The following is an 8332-nucleotide window of genomic DNA, read 5'->3' as shown; positions in this document are numbered from 1 at the left end:
ACATGCGATATTTGAATTTGAATTAGATCCATGAGTGCAAACTTGACCTAAATTATTTTTTCAGTTGCGGATCTTATCTGTGAAATCTTCAAATTTTAAATTCCAATTTACACCTTATTGACCACTTCACTAGTTGTTTTTGATAAGACAAAATGGGTTATTTGAGAGTCTCCATCCTAATAATTGTTGCGAATTGACCTAATCCATGTTTTATTGATTTGTGAGCTTGGTGGTTGTAGTTTATTAGATTTTTTTTCTTTTGTAAGTCACTCAAATTTGAACAATATGTGAGGTACAACCTTTCTTCAAACTATGAGGAGAGCCTCCCCTAAAGCTAAACTAATCCTAGACACTTATCTATTGACAAAATCTACAATTACTAATATGATGCTCAATATATTCAAGGGTTTTTGCAAAGCGAACAAAACTAAATGAATTATTGCACTATATTTTTTGTCTCAAGTATAAGTGCACGAGGAAAGAAAATAATTATTCTTTCACAAATTAGATTTTATATTTAAGAATTGTAATAAAATAATATAGCAATCAAACATAGACAAGAAAGAACTTTTCGATTGCCTAAACTCAAAAAAGTTTATACATATGAAAATACAAATCCTAACACTATTATTCACTTTTAATTGAATCAATAAAAACTAAACACTTTAATACATGCACAAAGCTTAAATTGAATATTTGAATGACAATTTACATAAGTTATCATTAAGAAATTTTATATTTAAAACACTTAGCTAATCCTCAATATTAATGTCTTTAAAGTATCTAAATCCAATTGAAAAAGCAAGAAATAGAAAACTTTAAAATTAAAGTTGATATAAACAAAGCTTTAAAGATTTTTTAAAAAGTAAAACAACCTTAAAAAAGGTTATATTAACATTTGTCCAAAAAAGATCTCATGCAATGACTTGAAATAATTTATTCAAGATATAGATTCAAATTATCTTAGTAATTTATGTGCAATATTTCTCTTCGACTATGATCGGTATTCAAAAGATTTTAGAAACTTCATAAATTCATCCTTTGCTTGATGACAACTTCAATATGATGAACTTGAAGTGCTTTGAAAGGGGTGGCATTATTGTCTCTCACCAATTTGCTGATTCGCTCAAAAGTTTCTTGTCCTCTAAAAAGTGTTTGTCTTTTTTTTTTGGTCATCATACACAAAAGTGGCACTTTATCTTAGTGTATCTACAAATAAAGAAGTACATGGAGAAGATACTAAAAATGCCAAAATATGGCATAATGTTGGAAATACATGTAGAACATCCCAAATGAAGTCATCCAATGAAAATAGAAAATTTTCAAGATCTAAAACAACCAAGTGATCATCCATAATGTGTAAAAATAAAAAATAAAATAAAATACAACTAGGAATTTTTTTGGAAAAAGTGCCTAGATAGATGTGAAGAGCTCCAAGAAACCTTTCCAATGTCACAATTATTACAAAAAAAGAAGGAAAAATTGCAAGTTCTATTTGAGGTGATGTAATTGTCTCTCATTGGTTTATTGCTTCTGTCAAAAGCTTCTTGTCCTTGAAAAAGTCATCATGAACATTGTTATTCACAATGGACCTACATGTAAAATGTTTAAGGGTGTCTTTCAAATTTGTTGGTGATTGTTTTGGTTCATGCTTTGGTTGCACTTCCTACAATGCAAAGTGTTTTAAAAAATAGAAGGTTCAAGGGCCCATTCAAAATCTGGTGTTCTGGATTCTCTTTCTTTGGCAGTGTTTCTTTCTAGCCTAAGGTGGCTATGGTTTTAGTTTTCAAGGTCTTATGGAGACCTCACAAGTTCTATTCAAGGTGACCTAATTTCATTGCTCTGATCAAAACCTTCTTGTCCTCGAAAAAATGTTTATATTTTTTTATTTTTAGTCATCGTGTTGCTTTTGAAACCCCTTTCTACGACTTATTGACTATTATGTAAGGATTCAAGCCCTATCTTGAATTTATCGAATTAAAACTAAACTAAAAATTTTCTTACCCTTAAATAAAAGGGTCTAACTTTCCTCCATATCTTCCAATCCTATGAAATGAATCCCTAAAACCACCTTTAAACATATGAGGTGAACCTTAAAAGAGAACCCTATAGGAATTTTAAAATCAATGGCGTGGATCTTTTCCTTCTAAAATAAACATATAATGCTAAAAGATCCATAATAAACCATAGTTGGGAGATTACAATAATGACAAATAGATGGGGCGGGTGAAAGGAAGTCATGCCATTACATTTGATGTTCATCTTTTAAGAATAACATTAACATATTTTACCCTTGGCATTTGCAAGGAAACTCTAATCTTAGTCAACAACGATGAGTGATCCTTAGAATATTGATGATTCAAAGGATTTAGAAATTATGGTGAAATAAATGACATTGAATAAATTCCCCATGGGCCTAACCATTGAAGGCTCTTTATTTATTTAACTTATTGGCAATTTGATGAAGTTGCAAACCTTTCAATATATCTGCCATGCATGGTAAAGTAAAACCATCAATACTACTTCTAGGAGAATGGTAAGTTTTCAAAACCGTCAAACACACAAAATATTATAGATTTTGTCCATTGCCACTCTACATGGTTTGCAAACCATTAGAAGTGCCAACAAACACTTAAAATCTTTGAGAATCCCTTCATTCATTGGTGCCTTTGACAAAATAACTACTTCGTTTGGCATTTGTAATGGTTTGCAAACCATTTGAGTTGTCAAAATACATCTTCACCTTTTATTGTTCTTGTTTTGTGTAACTTTGAATGGTTTACAAACCACTCCAAATGTTGACACATTATTCATGCAATTTCTGTTTCACTTCGTGCCTAGAACAAGGTTAAGAACTTCAACAAATTTCTGACATACACATAAACTTTTAATACTTCCATATTGATGGGCAAAGGAAACAAAATAAAAATACAAAATACAGTAGTCTTTAATATCATGATAGATAGCGTTAATGTTTTGAATGCGACCTTTAGAAAGAGAGAGGGGCAAAGTAAGGTCTACATAATTTCTTAAAATTATTTTTGTTGGCATTATATGAACCGGTATGAGGACATAATGATATTGTATGTTGTCACTGATGTCATTGATGTCAGTATGTTGTCATTGAAGCCAAAAAGGGAGATTGTTGGCATTATGTGAACCAGTATATATGCCAAAGTAAAGCGGTATATTTATTCAAGGTGAACTGGCATGTCAATGTGAACTGGCATGTAGTCATGGGAATCGACACATGGAAGCATTGTATGACTACCAGTTGGTAGGTAGTTTCCACTTCAGGATTTTCGATTGGAGTACCTCAAGCCTGTGTGACTCAATCAGTGATCTTTACGTGATGAAGTTAGCATGATAACAAAGAACAGATAGTGTTGCCACGTAAGCCTTGTGTGTGTGAAGGATCTTGCATAAAGAAGAGTGTTCCTATCTACCTCGGGAATGTGTGAAGTCCGTAAACGGTAATAACGTGTGATGGGTTATCAGCCGCCATGAAATCGGTGAAAAATGAACGATGGAGAATGCCTTGAGATTGGATCAAGACTGTTGCATTTAATACAGTATGATCAACAGTCAGGATTGAACCATTTGAATTCGTTAACCTAACAGGTCTAGGGTTTAGGGTTTATGCTACCGACCTGTCTATTGTCCTATAAGGTCAATGTTGTGATTCTTTCAGAGGTTGTTGGCAAAAGGTGTGTGTGTGTGTGTATCTAAGAGAAGAGATATGTGATTCTTGCCAGACCAGAGGAGAGAAGTTATATCTGCAGAGTGTAAGTGCAGAAGGTGAAGAGGAGCTTAAGCGGATCTGCATTGGCATTGAGTGCTATTATTAGGTCATTGATATACCTGTTGATCTTTAACCACTTCAATAGTTGTTGTGTATGGTGAAAATGGATAGCAATAAACAACAATATTTGAAAGACTAAAATGGATTCAACCACTAAACCCTAGCCTAACAATGAACAAAGATCCACCATAACATATGAAGATAACCTAAGACAATGCAAATAACTCAAAATCACAAAGATTATACCATCACATGTACACTAGGGTTTTGATCTCCATTCTTCCTATCTCCATTGATCTTGTTTGATATGCTTGCTCTCAGATTTTTATGTGCACAAGAGCTCAATAAAGAACGGAATGTGGTTGCAAGTAGAATTGTAGTGTAGCCAAGTCCTCCAAAATCAGTCATTAGTCATTAGGATATTAGGGTTTGTCAATGAAGAAAGCATCTCCTTAAATAGAAGACACAATAAGAAATGGAGGGTTAAGATTGAGAGGTGTAAAAAGAGAGGTCGGCTAGGATTAGAGGGTAGGTATAAGAAATACCAAAATAATGAAAGAGGTAGGTAGTGTAGGAAATAAGAGATGAATGACATGTGTCATGTGTAGAAAAAGATAATGAATTAATTAAATAAATAAAGATTTATTTAATTAATAGAAGAAGTAGGACAATTAAATAAATAAAATATTTATTTAATTTAGGAAAGGAATAATTTAAATAAATAAATGTATTTATTTAAATGAGAAATAAAAGAGGATAAATGAATTAATTAAATAAATAAAGATTTATTTAATTAATAGAAGAATTAGGCTTAGATAATTAAATAAATAAAATATTTATTTAATTAGACATGACAATTTTGAGTGTCTACATTTTGCCCCTCTTTGAGACAATGCGGCTTGTCGCGTTGTTTCAAAGAAGATAAGATGAACTGATATAGAGTTGCCCCAGGATGGGAATGATATGCCCCCTCGAGAGATTGGATGAAAAATGTCTGAAAAGATTGCAGACAATCGCTCGATAAGAAAGACGGGATAGAATGGACTGACCGGATAAAGTGACAAAGTCACGGGATAAGGAAGACTGACTCGGGAAATGAGAGCTAGGGCAGTCTATAAGATAGACCACGGGGGAAAATACATCCTCATTGTCATCTACACCGTCACAAGAGCTTAGTGCAAAGCGAAAATAAAGCAGCAACAGTCAGCAGCGATGGCTTTTGTTCACAGATTCGACCGTGTTCGCCGATGCTAGAGGCCAACGGAGGCAGGAGAGCCGGTGAGTATCACAAAACCTCCTCGTACTTTGATGCATTTATTGTTGTCATTAATGCATACTAGGTAATGTAATAAATGTGCATTTATGTCTTCCAGGTCAAATCGGCAGTTCTGTGATGAACATATGCTGTCGATTGGATAAGCTGCTGAGAGGATACACTCAAGCAGGTCCTCTAGGAAGATTAGGATAGATCAAGGCACTTTGTGATGAACAGGGAGCACCAGGATAGATAGCACTTTGTGATGAACAGGGAGTGCGAATGTGAGTAACACTTTGTGATGAACAGGGAGTGTCACACACGTAGTACTTTGTGATGAACAGTGAGTACCACTAGGATAAATAGCAACACTTTGTGATGAACAGTGAGTGTCACTATAACTGACATGATTGATTGTGTGACTGCAGGAGTATTTGCCGATGCTAGAGTCACGGGAGAGATTCTCGTCGACGCAGAGGTTGCAACCTGAGTTGTCGCTCGAGGACAGAGCTGCGATTGAGGTTATGGGATTGAGATACATTTTGTATGTGCCTGAGTTTTGGGTGAACATGGGATTGTTGACTGCACTGGCTGAGAGATGGCACTCAGAGACTTGTAGTTTGCATTTGCCGATGGGTGAGATGACAGTGACCCTCAAGGATGTTTACAGGATATTGCATATACCAATTGATGGAGAGCTGATCCCATATGATTGAGACGGAGATAGGGATGCCCTTAGACGAGTGTTCTAGGATCCAGGACTAGGGATGAGGGTGGGATATGTGGCATGGGATACCATGACATGGACAGAATTAGCACTACCAATAGTGTTGACAGGAGTTATCAGTGGGTTCCTCTGTCTGGATAGGACGACATGAGGGGTGGCTGCAGGGGACACAGGGGCCAGGAGAGTTGATCTTGGGGTGGGTCCTTCTAGGGCTCAAACTCCATCGAGGCCAGGCGGCTTCGAGGGAGGGAGTTCCTCATAGCTATAGTGGGCTCCCATTGTATCAGTATATGTACCATTGTTGTATTGTAGACACCTGCGGGTGATTCTTTTGTAGCCATATGATTCTTTTGACATCATTGTATCATGACACTTTTGATTATATATGAGAGATGATCCATTTTTGCGGCAGCTATATGCATGTGTACCTTATGTGATGAGATGTTCTTATGTGATGCATGTTTTATGATATGGATGCTTATATGATGCAATGCAATATATTTTTGTTCTTTTATGTTGTATATGTGATGCATGATGCAAATGTGAATGTATGTAATGCAAATGAATATGATAATGCAAATGATTATTTACATAATGAAAATGTGAGATGTGCTAACATGTGTTGTATGCAGGATGTGATGCAATTGTGATATCTATATGTATGTATGAAATGCTTATATGTGGTGATGCAGGTGTAACTATATGAAATGCAAATGTTTTTGGTGTGTCATTATACTCAGTCATGTGATAGCGGGCTACGCGGACTCAAGAAGGACAATGGAAGTCAATCAAGAAAGGGGGATGGAAGACAGAAGATATGAACGTGAAAGAGCTTCTTGTGCTTTATCATCATTGAGCTTTATTATGGCAGAATAGGTTATGACAATCGAGGCATATGTTCGACCCAGAAAGTCATTGTACCTGTTTGCATGGAGATAAGACAGTCACAAACAAGGAATGCCCCAGTTCATACTAGACTCACAGTGTCCTCATATCCTTGGACAAGTCATAGCATTACTAAAAGACAATTCACAGACAGCAAATGCAAATAGGTGACGATACCCCATCCTCGCCTTTCTAGTTAAAGACATCCTAGAGATAGAATCTCTAATCAAAGACATCCTGGAAAAGCTAAAAGACATGTCACCGAAAAAGATGAAATCAAAAGAAAACCAAGACTCGACACCAACATCCACTGTAGTCCTCAAGTTTAGTGTCTCTTGTCACCTGTATAAGTCAAATTTTGATTGTGGTCACAATGTTCACTTTCACAAAAAGGATAGATAGCACTGAACCATATGTTGTCTGAGTTTGTTAAAAGATTTGATTTTGTTGAAGCCCATTGTTGCTGCCGTGTCTCATCTGAAACTGACTGAATCCATGAAACTGATACTTTATTGTGGAGAAGACGAAACTTTATTGCGGATTTGCGATGCAAATGTTGCTTTATTGCGGATTGTGCGCGGATAGACTGAAGAAAGCTGAAAGAAACTGTACTCCTCGAAACATGTGATGTTCTCAGTTCCACACCCATTACTAGACGTAGGAATTGGCCGTAGTCACATATAGGATCTGATTTATTATGGATGGAAAAGGGAGTGAAAAGGGAGGGTTATGGATGGCTAACCAATCTTGGGTAGATCAATAACAAGCCATGATGGGAATGGGTAGGTTTATTGTGAGCGAATAAGTTGTGAGTGTGTGCAAAGTGAAAGGATGAAAGTGAATCCTGAAGGAGGGAGGAGCAAAGTCCCTATGCATGGCGCTGGTGACCCAGTTTTCACCATGGTACTTTCCCAGGGCGCCACCGAAGTGGTTTTCACCGTTGGACGAAATTATTTCTCTTTACTTTTTTGGATTTTTCAATTTTTTTGTTGTCACAAGGCGCCTGTTTGCCAGGTTTTCACCAAGTAACGATTTTTTTGTTTTTATAATTTTTTTGTATTTTTGAATTTTTTTGATTTTTTTTGTATTTTTGAAATTAGGATACTCAAAAAGAGCTTAGGTGTAGAACCTGCGAAGGTGCATGCTGTTGATAGGATCCTCCAAGGATTCACCTTCTGTAGTAGAGAGCTGATATGCCCCAGATCCATATACTGCTATGATGATGTAAGGACCAAGCCAGTTGGGTTCAAATTTGCCCTTCTTTTCTCTATCTTGCTGATTCTTGGGGTTCTCTCTGAGGACTAAATCACCTACCTCAAATGTGCGAGGCTTGACCTTGTGATTGTAACTACGACTCATTCGTTGTTGGTAAGCCTTGAGATGATTAAAAGCAGTGTGTCGTCGTTCCTCCAGCAGTTCTAGTTCTTGTAAGCGAGAGACCCTGTAGTCTTCATCGTTGATTATGTTTCTCAAGGAGACCCATAAAGAAGGTAACTCGACCTCAATAGGCAAGATGGCTTCAGCACCGTAGACAAGTGAGTAGGGTGTAGCTCCTGTAGGTGTGCGGACACTGGTATGATAGGCCCAAAGTGCGGGATTGAGTTGGACATGCCAGTTACGGCCAGCGTCGTCGACTGTCTTTTTAAGTATTTTGAGAATTGTT

The sequence above is a fragment of the Cryptomeria japonica genome, chromosome 2 (genome assembly GCF_030272615.1).
Source record: "Cryptomeria japonica chromosome 2, Sugi_1.0, whole genome shotgun sequence".
Classification (NCBI taxonomy): Eukaryota; Viridiplantae; Streptophyta; class Pinopsida; order Cupressales; family Cupressaceae; genus Cryptomeria; species Cryptomeria japonica.
The sequence above is the reverse complement of the archived record's forward strand: the minus strand, read 5'-3'. Positions refer to the sequence as shown.